Below are 11,534 nucleotides of genomic sequence, written 5' to 3'. Positions count from 1 at the left end.
AGATGTTTGTAGATTCACACGTAGTTGAAAGAACTAACACAGAGAAATCCCATATACTCTACCCAGTTTTCCCCCAGTGAGGACATCTTATGAGACTACGGTACATCACAACCAGGATCCCACCACGGATCCGGTCAAATATAGGACAGTTCCATCACCACAAGGATGACATCATCGCCCTTGTGCAGATACACCACCTGCTTCCCACCCAGCCCTCTTGGACCCCTGGTGGCCACGGATCTGTTCCCCGTCCCTATGATTGTGTCACGTCAAGAACATGGTATCAGTGAAGTCTACAGTACGTAACCTTTTGGGATTGGCTTTTTTCACCCGGGTTAATTCCCTGGAGATTCATCCAGGTTGTTGCCCATTGGTTCTTTATATTTCTGAGTGGTTTTCCGTGGTGTGGATGGATTGGAACTGGTGTGTTCATTCACTCAGTCAAGCACAATTGCATTGTTTTTAGTTGTTGGCTGTTGGGACTGACCTGATATGAACATCCACGTGCAGATGTCATTTCTCTGGGGTAAGTGCCCAGGAGTGCATTCAAGTCATACGGTGGCTGCATATTTAGGTGGCTTTTTCGTGTGTGTGTGTGCGTGCGTGTCCCAAGTGGCTATGCTGGCAGTATGCCTTCTCCTCCTAACCTTTCAGAGTCTGCTGATGTTTCATGTGGAACACAAGGGTTCCAGCTGTACTAGTGGGAGCCCGCCACCTTCTGCCACGGATTTTTCTAGGCAGATGTGCGTTAGTTCCCCAGGACTGCCGTAACAATGTACACAAAGTGGCGGCTTCAAACAACAGAGATCTGGATCTAATGGTTCATTCAGAGTCCAAGATCAAGGTGTCCACAGACCCGTGCTCTCTCTGAAGGCTGTGGGGACATCCTTCTTCGCCTCTTCCCAGCTTCAGGTGGTTAAAGGTGACCCTTGGTGTCCTTTGGCGACCCTCAGCTGACAGCTGCCTCACCTCCATCACCTCCGTTGTCACATCATCCTCCTTGCGTGTCTGAGTCATCACATGGCCCTGTTCTTCTAAGGACACCAGTCACATCGGGTTAGGAGCCCACGCCACCCCATTGTGACCTCGTTCAGACTCACAAACTGCATCACAATGACCCCATTCCACATAAGGTCACATCTGAGCCACTAGAACTCTAATGGATCTTTTTTTTTTTTTTTGCAGGGGAAATGCCACGTTCCCGCGGAAGAAAACGACACCCAAGCGCCAGCCAGTGGCAGAGCTGGGGTCTGAGTATGATTGGGGCACTCTGGTTACTATATCCCCATAACTGCCCGGGCTCACCCAGCTCAGCCAGCTAGTAAAAAGTATGTTAGTCCTTAAGAAAAAGGAGGTCGTAGCAGCTGTACCAATGGATCAGTACCACAGGTCGGTTTTTTTTTTTTGCTTTTTGTTGTGTTTTCTACCTCTCCTTTTGCTGTTTGTTTTCTACTTAATTGTCTTCTACCTGGAAGGTCTGGCATGAATGATTTCAGATCTTTGACAATTATGGATATTTCCATCGTGATCTGTGTACAGATACATTCTGGTGAATGTTCCATTTCACATATATTTTATTTAAGTGTCCTAAAACTCCCTGAGAAGAGGTGAGCAGATACTAACTTCATTGTCAGATGAGGAAATTAAGCATTAAACAGACTAAGAGCCTTTCCCTGGTTGAATATTTATTAAGAGAGAGGACAGAGATTTAAACCCTAACTTGCTTCATTAAAAGTCCGTCTTAACTATTTACAGCAATCACCCCCGGGAGTCGTATAGGGTGGCTGAGAATCAGGGGCCATTTCATTTTTACTTTGCATTCTTTTTTTTTTTTAAGTTTAAATATTTATTCCTAGAGAGACAGAGACAGCGCGAACGAGGGAGGGGCAGAGAGAGAAGGAGAGAGAGAATCCCAAGCAGGCTCTGCACTGTCAGCACAGAGCCCGCTGCCAGGTTGGAACTCACACAACCGTGAGATCATGACCTGAACTGAAACCAAGACTCAGACACTTAACTGACTGAGCCCCCAGGGGCCCCTTTACTTTGCATTCTTATGCACTATTTGATTGAAAGAAAAAAAAAAACCAAGTATGTATGGGTTTTGCAATTTTGTAGAGAACAATGAAATTGGGGCAGGGGTTAGGCAATCGCACTTCTGGGAATTTACCTCAAGGACTTAGTCCCACAGACTCAGAAAGAAACTCGCAAGGGGATATTTGTCAAGGGTGGGGATCCAGAAGCAAAGTGACAGACGTGTGAAGGGCCTGGTACACCACACTCAGACCCCAGCACCCCTTCCCGTGCTGCCACCTGTAAGGCTTCCTGGGAACGGACGTATTTGAGGGCAGAGTCGGGAAATATCTGGAAAGATCTTTCCACTACACTAAGTAACACTGGTTTATTTCTGGATAATGCAATCTCATGTATTGTTTATTTTTGCTTTGTCGTGTTTGAGGGGCCCCTGGGGGGCTCAGTCGGTTGGGCATTTCACTCTTGACTTCGGCCGAGGTCATGATCCCAGGGTCATTAGTTCGAGCCCCGTGTCCGGCTCTGAACTGACTGTGAGGAGCCTGTTTGGAATGTTCCCACCCTCTCTCTCTCTGCCCCTCCCCTGCTCTCTCTCTCAGAATAAATAAACATTAAAAAAAAAAAAAGAAAGAAAGTGCCCCTGAACCTGAAATGCAGCTGGCCCTTGTCTTCTCCGGTGGGGTGTTGGCATAGGCTAAGGCTGAGCATTTTTAATTTATGCAGCTGAAAGGAAACATGTTTATTATCATTATTTTTTAAATTTTTTTAATGTTTATTTATTTTTGAGATAGAGACAGAACATGAACAGGGGAGGGTCAGAGAGAGAGGGAGACACAGAATCCAAAGCAGGCTCCAGGCTCTGAGCTGTCAGCACAGAGCCCGATGCGGGGCTCGAACCCACGGACCATGAGATCACGACCTAAGCTGAAGTCGGACACTTAACCAACCGAGCCACTCAAGCGCCCTGAAAGGAAACATGTTTAAACCAACCCAGTAGACATCGTCTAGAAACATAGTTAAACTGATCAAGTTGTTGGTTAAACCACATGAAATCTACATTTAAAAAAAATTTTTTTAATGTTTATTTATTATTAAAGACAGAGACAAAGTGTGAGTGGGGGAGGGGCAGAGAGAGAGGGAGACACAGAATCCGAAGCAGGCTCCAGGCTCTGAGCTGTCAGCACAAAGTCCGATGTGGGGCTGGAACCCACAGACCGTGAGATCATGACCTGAGCTGAAGTCAGACACTTAACTGACTGAGCCACCCAGGCGCCCCTGAAATCTCCATTTTTAGGTCATCAAAGCTCATGTGCTGGTTTCATATGGTTCAACATCTATTTTCTTCAAAAAAAAAAAATTGTTTTAGAGAGAAAGAATGTGCCCTTGTGAGTGGGGGAGGGGCAGAGAGAAAGTGGAAGAGAGAATCCCAAGTTGGCTCCACACACAGAGCAGAGCCGGTCACGGGGCTCAAACCCTTGAACCGTGAGATCATGACCTGAGCTAAAGTTGGACCCTTAACTGACTGAGCCCCGCTCCCCCCGCGTCTCCTCAACCATTATTTTTAATGGTTCCACCTTCATCAAAGAGTAGTTGTTAAGACCTGTCATGTAAGAGCGGGACCGAATCCCACCATTTGAACACACTTCATGAGCCACACACCCTCCCCTTCTCCCCGCCCCCCAAAGCCAGTAAATACTTGAATGATGCCAGAAAATTCGATTTCAATTAAAAGTACATACGATGAATTTTCAGCTTTCCCTTTGGTCCTTTCCATAAACTTCCACCCCGCTTTTCCCGGTTCAAATTAGGTTTAACTTTAGATTTGCTTTTTCTCTTTTCAGAAGTAATGTGCATTCATTGTAGATGTGCCAAGTGGACAAAAGCACGGGGGTCCAGAAGGGTCAGCACCCCCCGCACCGTGTTCATTGCCCTCGTCTGAAAACCTCGGATCAGCCCCGTTCGTACTTCCTGAAAACTACCTTGGCCTTGTAAAGAGTCCCTCATGGCTTTGCTAGATTATCAAGACCCGGGCTAATACTTACTCAGGTGGCTGGAAGTATGAATTAGTTCCTTAATCGTCAAGCCCGGGTCTGCTGTAGAAGCGTGTGTCCGGTGGTACAGTAAAAATAACCGGCTCCTCTAAGGAATAAAAAGTGACTGGAAACGCAGACCCGAGCACCTTGGCTGGCTCTCAGATACCGTTCTGGATGATTAACGCCTGGGACGAGGTGGCCTGGCTCTGCTCTCCAGCCACAGAACAGTCACCAGGGCCCCGTGGCATCCAGGGAAACTGAGAATGGAATCAGGTGGGGGGGTGGGGGGAGAGAAAGACCACAGGGCCGCCTGCGGATGCACAGGAAATCTGCTGAGCTAATTTCTGAATGTATTTCAGAGCCACACTGTGGACAAGTTAGTGCCCGTAAATGATGAAATGCTCACGCCTGAGCTTGAGCGGTGAGGCGCCTTTCTTCAAAGCTGGCCGATCCTGGGTGCCGTGGGGGCTCCCCCTGGCTCTGGTGGGTTATTGCAGTGGGGACAGTGCTGTCTTCAGATTCGCGTCTGCTCTGGTTACAGACGAAAGCTACAGGAAGCATCTGGGAAATGAAAATACATTTATTCCCCTTGGGTAGTCTTAGAAAAAATGTCTTATCTCAGTCCGTTGAGGCCGCTCAGAATCCCACACACGGGGTGGCTTACAAATTAGGCAGCTCTGCAGGCCGGAGGCAGATCAGGATGCGGGCTGGTCTAGTGTCTGCTGAGGTGTCCTCACTGCACCCTCTTGGGTTGGGAGCGGCAGGGAATCTCTTGGGGTCTCCTCCCAGGGGTACTAACCCCCTTCAGGAGGGCTCTACCTCATGACCCAATCTCCTCCCAGATGCCCCCCTCCTAATCCATCATCCCCTTGGGTGCTAGGGTTTCACCGCATGCATTGGAGGGACACAGACAGACCCAGCAAGTACGCATCTTTCCTCTTAAAGATGACGCCTGCATTGCACAACGAAGCGTGGGAATCTTACCCGTGTCCTGCCAGGAATGCTGGACTGTGGGCCCCCTGGAGGGCCTGGGGGTCTTGTTGAGCACAACCCAGGGTGCCTTGGGCAATGCCCACGGGAGTGGGAGCTCAGCTCTGGGCTCCACTGAGGCCCTGAAGAAGGATCCTTCTGGTCACATTGCGGGCAAGAACTCTCTGGGTCCCATAGGGGCCCACTTGGCCTACAGAGCTGGTCTGAAGATTATTTGAGCCTGGAGATAGGTAACATACAGCGGATTCAGAAAGAAGCTTCTTCTGAGAAAGCAGCTTCACCCCCACAGGGAAGGAGACTGGCTGGCCCCAGGATGGGAAGTTGCCTTGGCAGACATGTCCACAGTGGCCACACCTCCCATCTCCCCCTAAGAATTCAATGTCTCCCCACAGCAGCCCTGTCTGCCCCCCTCACCCTATGGTTGGCACACGGACCCTGCTCTCTCACTGCTCAGGGGCAGTGAGAGAGCTCACATGTGCATGAATAAACTTGCCCTCTTTTCTCCTGTCTGTTGTTAAGTGTCCGGGCCCCCGCCACTGGGCCTGCACCAGGAGAGGGAAAGCGTTTCCCCCAATGATACGAATCAAGAAGGGCAATCCTGGGGTTGGCAACACCCCCTCCGTGCTGCCCCCTGAAGACAGCTGTCTGCTGCCCCATGTCTGCCCACGTGTGGGTCGTGATGGTCTCTTCCCCGGAAGGTCCAAACCTCACAGGGATGCAATTCGAGAAATTTACCAGAACCATGAAACCCTGCGATTAGACCAAGTGGTGGCTTATGGGCACCAGTCGCAGCCCTGGCTTAACGTCCTGAGATGAGGGTCACCTTCTTTTTCAGCAGGCATTATGCTCATTGTTTATTTAGTTTTTTTCAGATTTTCAGAAATTCTAGTCTTTAAGAAGGTCTGTTTTTACAAGTCTACTCTTGGCAGGATTTAGGTTTGATTCCAGAGGGGCCAATGTTCCATTCCAAGGAAAGGTAGAGAATATTGTACGTAACGGAGTTTCAGTGCACAGATAAAGACTTACGGGACACTTATCGACTGTATGGTGCGTAGGGATGCCTGGGTGGCTCAGGTCATGATCTCGCAGTTTGTGAGTTCGAGGCCCGCGTCGGGCTCTGTGCTGACAGCTCTGAGCCTGGAGCCTGCTTTGGATTCTGTGTCTCCCTCTCTCTCTGCCCCTCCCCTGCTTGCACTCTGTCTCTCTCTCTCTCTCTCTCTCTCAAAAAAAAAAATGAAAAAATAAAATGAAATTAAAATAAAAAGCAAACCCACATGATGAGGGGAGAGCCCTGGGGAGGCCAAGGCATACATGGTCAGAAAGCTACAGATTGTCAAGAGAGAAGCCAGAAACAGGGTCAAAGGCCACAAATGTATTGAGTGGCCGAAGTGACCGTGAGGTGGGTCCCCGGTGACGTGGGTGAGAGCAGTTTCGGGGCACGTGGAGGGCATGCTTTCTGGAGGAAGTGGAACAGCTAGTGACCACGAGTCTTGTGGAGAATGAAGGAGTTTTAGCCACACAAGGGAGGAAGCCCCTTGCTCAGAAGCCTGCCCATAATGGGTCAAAATTCCAGCTGAGACTCAGTGAGGAAGAAGAAAACGAGAAATGTACAAGAGGAGAAGGGGGTAGTTCACAAGGTGGGCGTAGCCATTAAAGGCCAGGAAAAGTAGTTATTTTGTAATGTTTTTATTTATTTATTTTGAGAGAGAGGGAGGGAGAGAGCATGAGTGGGGAAGGGGCAGAGGGCGGGGGGAGAGAATCTCAAGCAGGCTGTCAGCACAGAGCCCAACATGGGGCTCAATCTCAAGAACCAGGAGATCATGACCTGAGCCCAAACCAAGAGTTGGACGTTCAACCGACTGAGCCACCCCGGCGCCCCAGGAAAAGTAGCTCTTTCGCAGAGAATTAAAAGAACAAGAAGCCGTCCGCTGGGAGACCGAAGAGGTAATCGCGGACGGGATAGCACCGTGTGGAAAAGACTTTCACGTACAGTGTCTTAGAAACATTCAGCATCCACTCAATCGGTTACTGAAAAATCAAAAGCAGTGAACTTGGAGTTCCTTGTTCTCTGGGCACAGGGAAGGTCACTGTTTCACAAGAGGAAGTCGAGCCGTTGAAAGCAAAAGCTAAGCCTGCATGTCAGACAAGGGGAAGGATGAAGAGAAAATTGCACAGGTTTGGGGGGAGGTCAAGGGTCAAAGAGCAAGGGCAACGCAAAACCCAGCAAAGACCCAAACCCACAACTTTCCAGAAGCCCCTTAGCAGACGGAGTAGTTAAGTCTCTTGTGTGCATTTCCAAACATGGAGGCGAAGCTTGACCTCGGAAGCCTGAGGCCCGGGTGGCAGGGAGGACCTTTCTCTTAAGGTGTGTGCCATGTGAGTGTGAGTTTCCCTGCCGGGACGCTGCTGTCCGGGTGGCCAGGCTAGGCCTCCTGGAGGAGCTTTGCTGGGGACCCCGTGCAAAAGAGGCAGGAATGCAGACAGAAGGGCTCCGATGTCCTGTGAGCTCCAGGCCCCTCAGTCCTCGTTACTCTGCACACAAGCTGGAACCGTGCGGCACAGGGAACACCCTTCTGAGCAAACACCGCCCCGTTTTTGCACAGGGGCAGAGGATTCCTGTGGTGGCCCGCGAGCCTCCGGGCCTGGTGAGTGGAGGCCAAGGAGGCTGGGGAGATTAGCCCCAGGGCTCCCAGGAGTAGGGGTCCCAAGCCTGAGCTGCTCAGACTCACCTGGAGGCCTGGGCCCCACCCAGAGTTCCTGACCGTGCGTGGGGCTGGGGCTGGAGAACTTGGGGTGCTTCAAGAACCACAGGCCTGGCCTGGGGAAAACCATCCCTGAGAGCGGGTTCTCAGGACTGAATAGGGAACAGCCAGACGCTAAGGACCCATGTCTTAGCAGAGAGCAGGAGGGGCGTCCCAGCTTAGGAGGACCCCAGAGAAACCATGGGCCCAGGGAGGAAAGGGGCATCTCCGCCAGGGCCAGAGACAGAGGGGAGGGGAGAGGCTGGGACCTGACTGGGACTTGAGTGCCTGAGGCCCCCCATGGCAGTGCTGGCCTCTCCCCCTCCTCTCTCTGTCCTCGAAGCCCTTCAGAGTTCTCCCCACAGATGCACATCCTCCAGGATGAGGTCCCAGACTTGAGGTCAGTCAGGAGGTGAGGCACAGACAAGCTGGTCTGTTACACAGAGGAAAGGAAGGGGTCACATTTCCGCTCTCCACTTGTAGCCAAATGGCGCAATGCTGCTGGCCAGGGACAGGGCGGCTGGGCATAGGTTCTCCTGGGAACAGCAGCACCAGCCATGCCTGGCAGAGCCCGGCTGGCCTTGACCTCGGACCTCCGGGACTGCGAAGAGATAACTGTGTGTTGTTTAAGCCATCCAGAATGTGGCACTAGGCACAGCCGTCCGGGCAGATGAATACACCAGGGAACAATGTTTCAACGTGCTTGTCCCCAAGGAAGTTGCAGTCTGTTCTGGGGACAGAAATGTAAAGATCCGTGTTCATCACAAGACAGACAAGGGTGTCTGAGAGATGCTTAAACCAGGGTCAGGACAGAACAGATGACCCACACTCTGGGGATCCGCCTATGGAATTACCCAGATTTGGATGAAGCTGAGCTAGGGATAGACAGAATGGATGCACTGGGAGATAGCACCAAGGAGGATGCTGTGGGGCTGACCCCAGACCAGTTCCGGCATTCGTGGGCAGGACCTAGCTTCAGGTTTCCCCTAGAGTGTGTGACTCAGGGGTGGTGACAGCAGACGATGCAGAGGCCGGGCGGGCCATCGGGAAGACGGACTGATGGTACAGGGGACAGGATCTAAGGGGACCTGGGTGGCTCAGTCGTTAAGCGTCCAACTTCGGTTCGGGTCGTGATCTCAGGGTTCGTGGGTTCGAGCCTCGCATTGGGCTCTGTGCTGACAGCTCAGAGCCCGGAGCCTGCTTCGGATTCTGTGTCTCCCTCTCTCTCTGCCCCTCCCCCCCCAAATAAATAAAACATTTTTAAAAATTAAAAAATATATGTATTAGAAATCTACCATTTTTGGAATTTTGTATTGGCTTCTTTTCCATTTCTACAAAATTCTTTAAATTTGTTTTGAAGTTTTTGGATAGTTTTTATGATAAACAGAAAACTAGCTGATGGAAGAAGGCATTGGTGTCAAATTAGATGAGATTTTATGTTGAAATCTAGGAAGAAGCAGATTGTTGAGCTACAATAGCAGCCTGTATTGCTAGTTAGACCATTGCCGCTTTGGGTATTTTGTTTCACTTTCTTTAAGCTGGGAAGGGAGTTTTCAAATGTTCTCAGTCAGGTTCCCACCTCACCCCCTAACTTGTGTGCAGACGTTTATGCAGAACAAATAGTCTTTCTGTGACCGTGGTTTGCCCAGCAGCCCTAGCAGGGTCCTGAGGCATTGCATCCCCAATCCCGAATCCGGGAATCCAGCCCTGGGGTCATCCACTGACTCCAAGGAAGGGAAGAGCAGAGACTCGGGGTGGCGGGTTCTGAAACTGAAACGGAAGACCGACTCCATAAACACCCACAGTTTCCTGTCCAAGCTGGGGTGGGTTGCTGTCCCCGAGGGCCTGATTCATCATGCTGAGTGCTGTTGGTGCCGGCTGAGGGGGTGTTGGTCGAAGTGGGGGGCTCCCCCCAGGGAGGGAATAGGGATCTGACATCTCCCATGCACCCCTGTGTACAGGATCACACGCCTCCCGGGGGCTGGGAGGTACCATGCACATTTGGTAGGTGAGAAAAGAGTGCAGGACCACTTGGAACACTTGCCCTGATTCGCTTGGTTAAAACGTAGCCAACAGGGTTCCCAATTCCATTCTCTTGTCATCTCTCCACACTCAGCTGACACCAGGCCTTCGGCAGTAACTTGAAGGCATCACGACAGATATTGAAATGGCCAGAAACTGTGCAGGAAAGATTGGTACGTTTGGTACCTACAAATAAAATACACGTACGTTTGGGGCGCCGGGGTGGGGGGGTTCAATTGGCTGAGCGTCTGACTTCGGATCAGGTCATGATCTCACGATTAGTGAGTTCCAGCCCCGCTTGGTCTCTGTGCTGACAGCTCGGAGCTCAGAGCCTGGAACCTGCTTCAGATTCTGTCTCTCTCTCTCTCTCTGTCCCTCCCCCACTCACTTGCACATGCTCTCCGTCATTCTCTCAGAATAAATAAATAAACATTAAAAAAACTACCATCAACAAGGTTGACATGGTTGAGTTTTGTGTATGTATATATATATATAAACTTTTATATGTTATATTTCATAGAAATTCATTTACAGGTATTCGCTTTACATGTTTTGTGTTTATGTGTTGGGAATTCATTTACATATGATACACATATGACTTCCAATCTTTTATTTTGAAGAATGGCAAATCTATAGTAGCACCATGATTTAAAAAAAGTGTTCACGGGTTTTTAATGGGAAATTAAGAAAAGGAAACCCACCAACGACCAGTAGATTTTTATTTATTTATTTATTTTTAAATATTTATTTCTTTTGGGGAGAGTGCAGTGGGGAAGGAGCAGAGAGTGGGGGACAGAGGATCCGAAGCCGGCTGTGTGCTGACAGCCTGTCAGTGAGGGCCCAACGTGGGGCTGGAATTCACGAACTGCGAGATCACGAGCTGAGCCAAAGGCAGACACTCAACCGACCGAGCCACCCAGGTGCCCCCTGACCATGGATTAAAAAAAAAAAAAAAGGTTATTTATTTATTTTGAGAGAGAGAGAAAGAGAGAGAGAAAGTATTTGCGTGCCATGCGTGCACACGAGCTGGGGGGACAGGCAGAGAGAGAGAGGAAGAGAGAATCCCAACGAGGGGCTTAATGTCATGAATTGTGAGATCATGACCTGAGCCCAAATCAAGAGTCAGACGCTTATCCGACTGAGACGCTCGGGCTCTCTGACCAGCAGATTTTTAAATAACGATTTTGACCTTACTGATGATCAAAGAAGCACAAATAGAAATGAGACCTACTTCTACCTACCATGTTGGGAAAGATTAAGCTTTGTCACTGGATATTGGGAGGGTGTTGGACAGACGGGAAATATTCAGCACACACGCTGGTATTCTGTGCAGAATCCCGTGCTGACATCACTACTCTCAGTGCATCTGCCCACCGAACCCCAGGGAGATTATCAGTTAGCTTTGGCAACAATTGAAGGCTCATTCGCCACCCAGGAGAAGAGAATACTGTAAGTCAGTATTAACGGAAGTATACAACGAAATCATATTTTTGGCATTGAGGCATTTTGAACAATGTCAGCTAAGTTTTTTACGTGTGGGTGGCAGAAATTCCTGTCCCCCCGCCCCTTCTCCTTTTCCTAATTACAGAATTTTTATTTGGGTACATGATGACTCAGAGTAAAGACTACATTTCCCAGCCTTCCTTGCAGCTAGGTATGGCCACGTGACTAACTCATGGCCAATGGGATATAAGCAAAAGTATCATGTGTCACCTGTTTG

At 49.9% G+C, this 11,534-nt stretch overlaps 1 long non-coding RNA gene across 1 annotated transcript; it reads left to right on the top strand.

Moving 5' to 3' along the window:
- Positions 1-280: 280 nt before the first annotated feature.
- Positions 281-4,196, top strand: LOC109499192. Its single transcript, XR_002156396.3, has 3 exons — positions 281-298; positions 1,186-1,389; positions 3,870-4,196. It is a non-coding gene; the product is annotated as an uncharacterized LOC109499192 (long non-coding RNA).
- The last annotated feature ends 7,338 nt before the right edge of the window (positions 4,197-11,534 follow it).

The sequence above is a fragment of the Felis catus genome, chromosome A1 (genome assembly GCF_018350175.1).
Source record: "Felis catus isolate Fca126 chromosome A1, F.catus_Fca126_mat1.0, whole genome shotgun sequence".
Lineage (NCBI taxonomy): Eukaryota > Metazoa > Chordata > Mammalia > Carnivora > Felidae > Felis > Felis catus.
The sequence above is the reverse complement of the archived record's forward strand: the minus strand, read 5'-3'. Positions and strand labels throughout refer to the sequence as shown.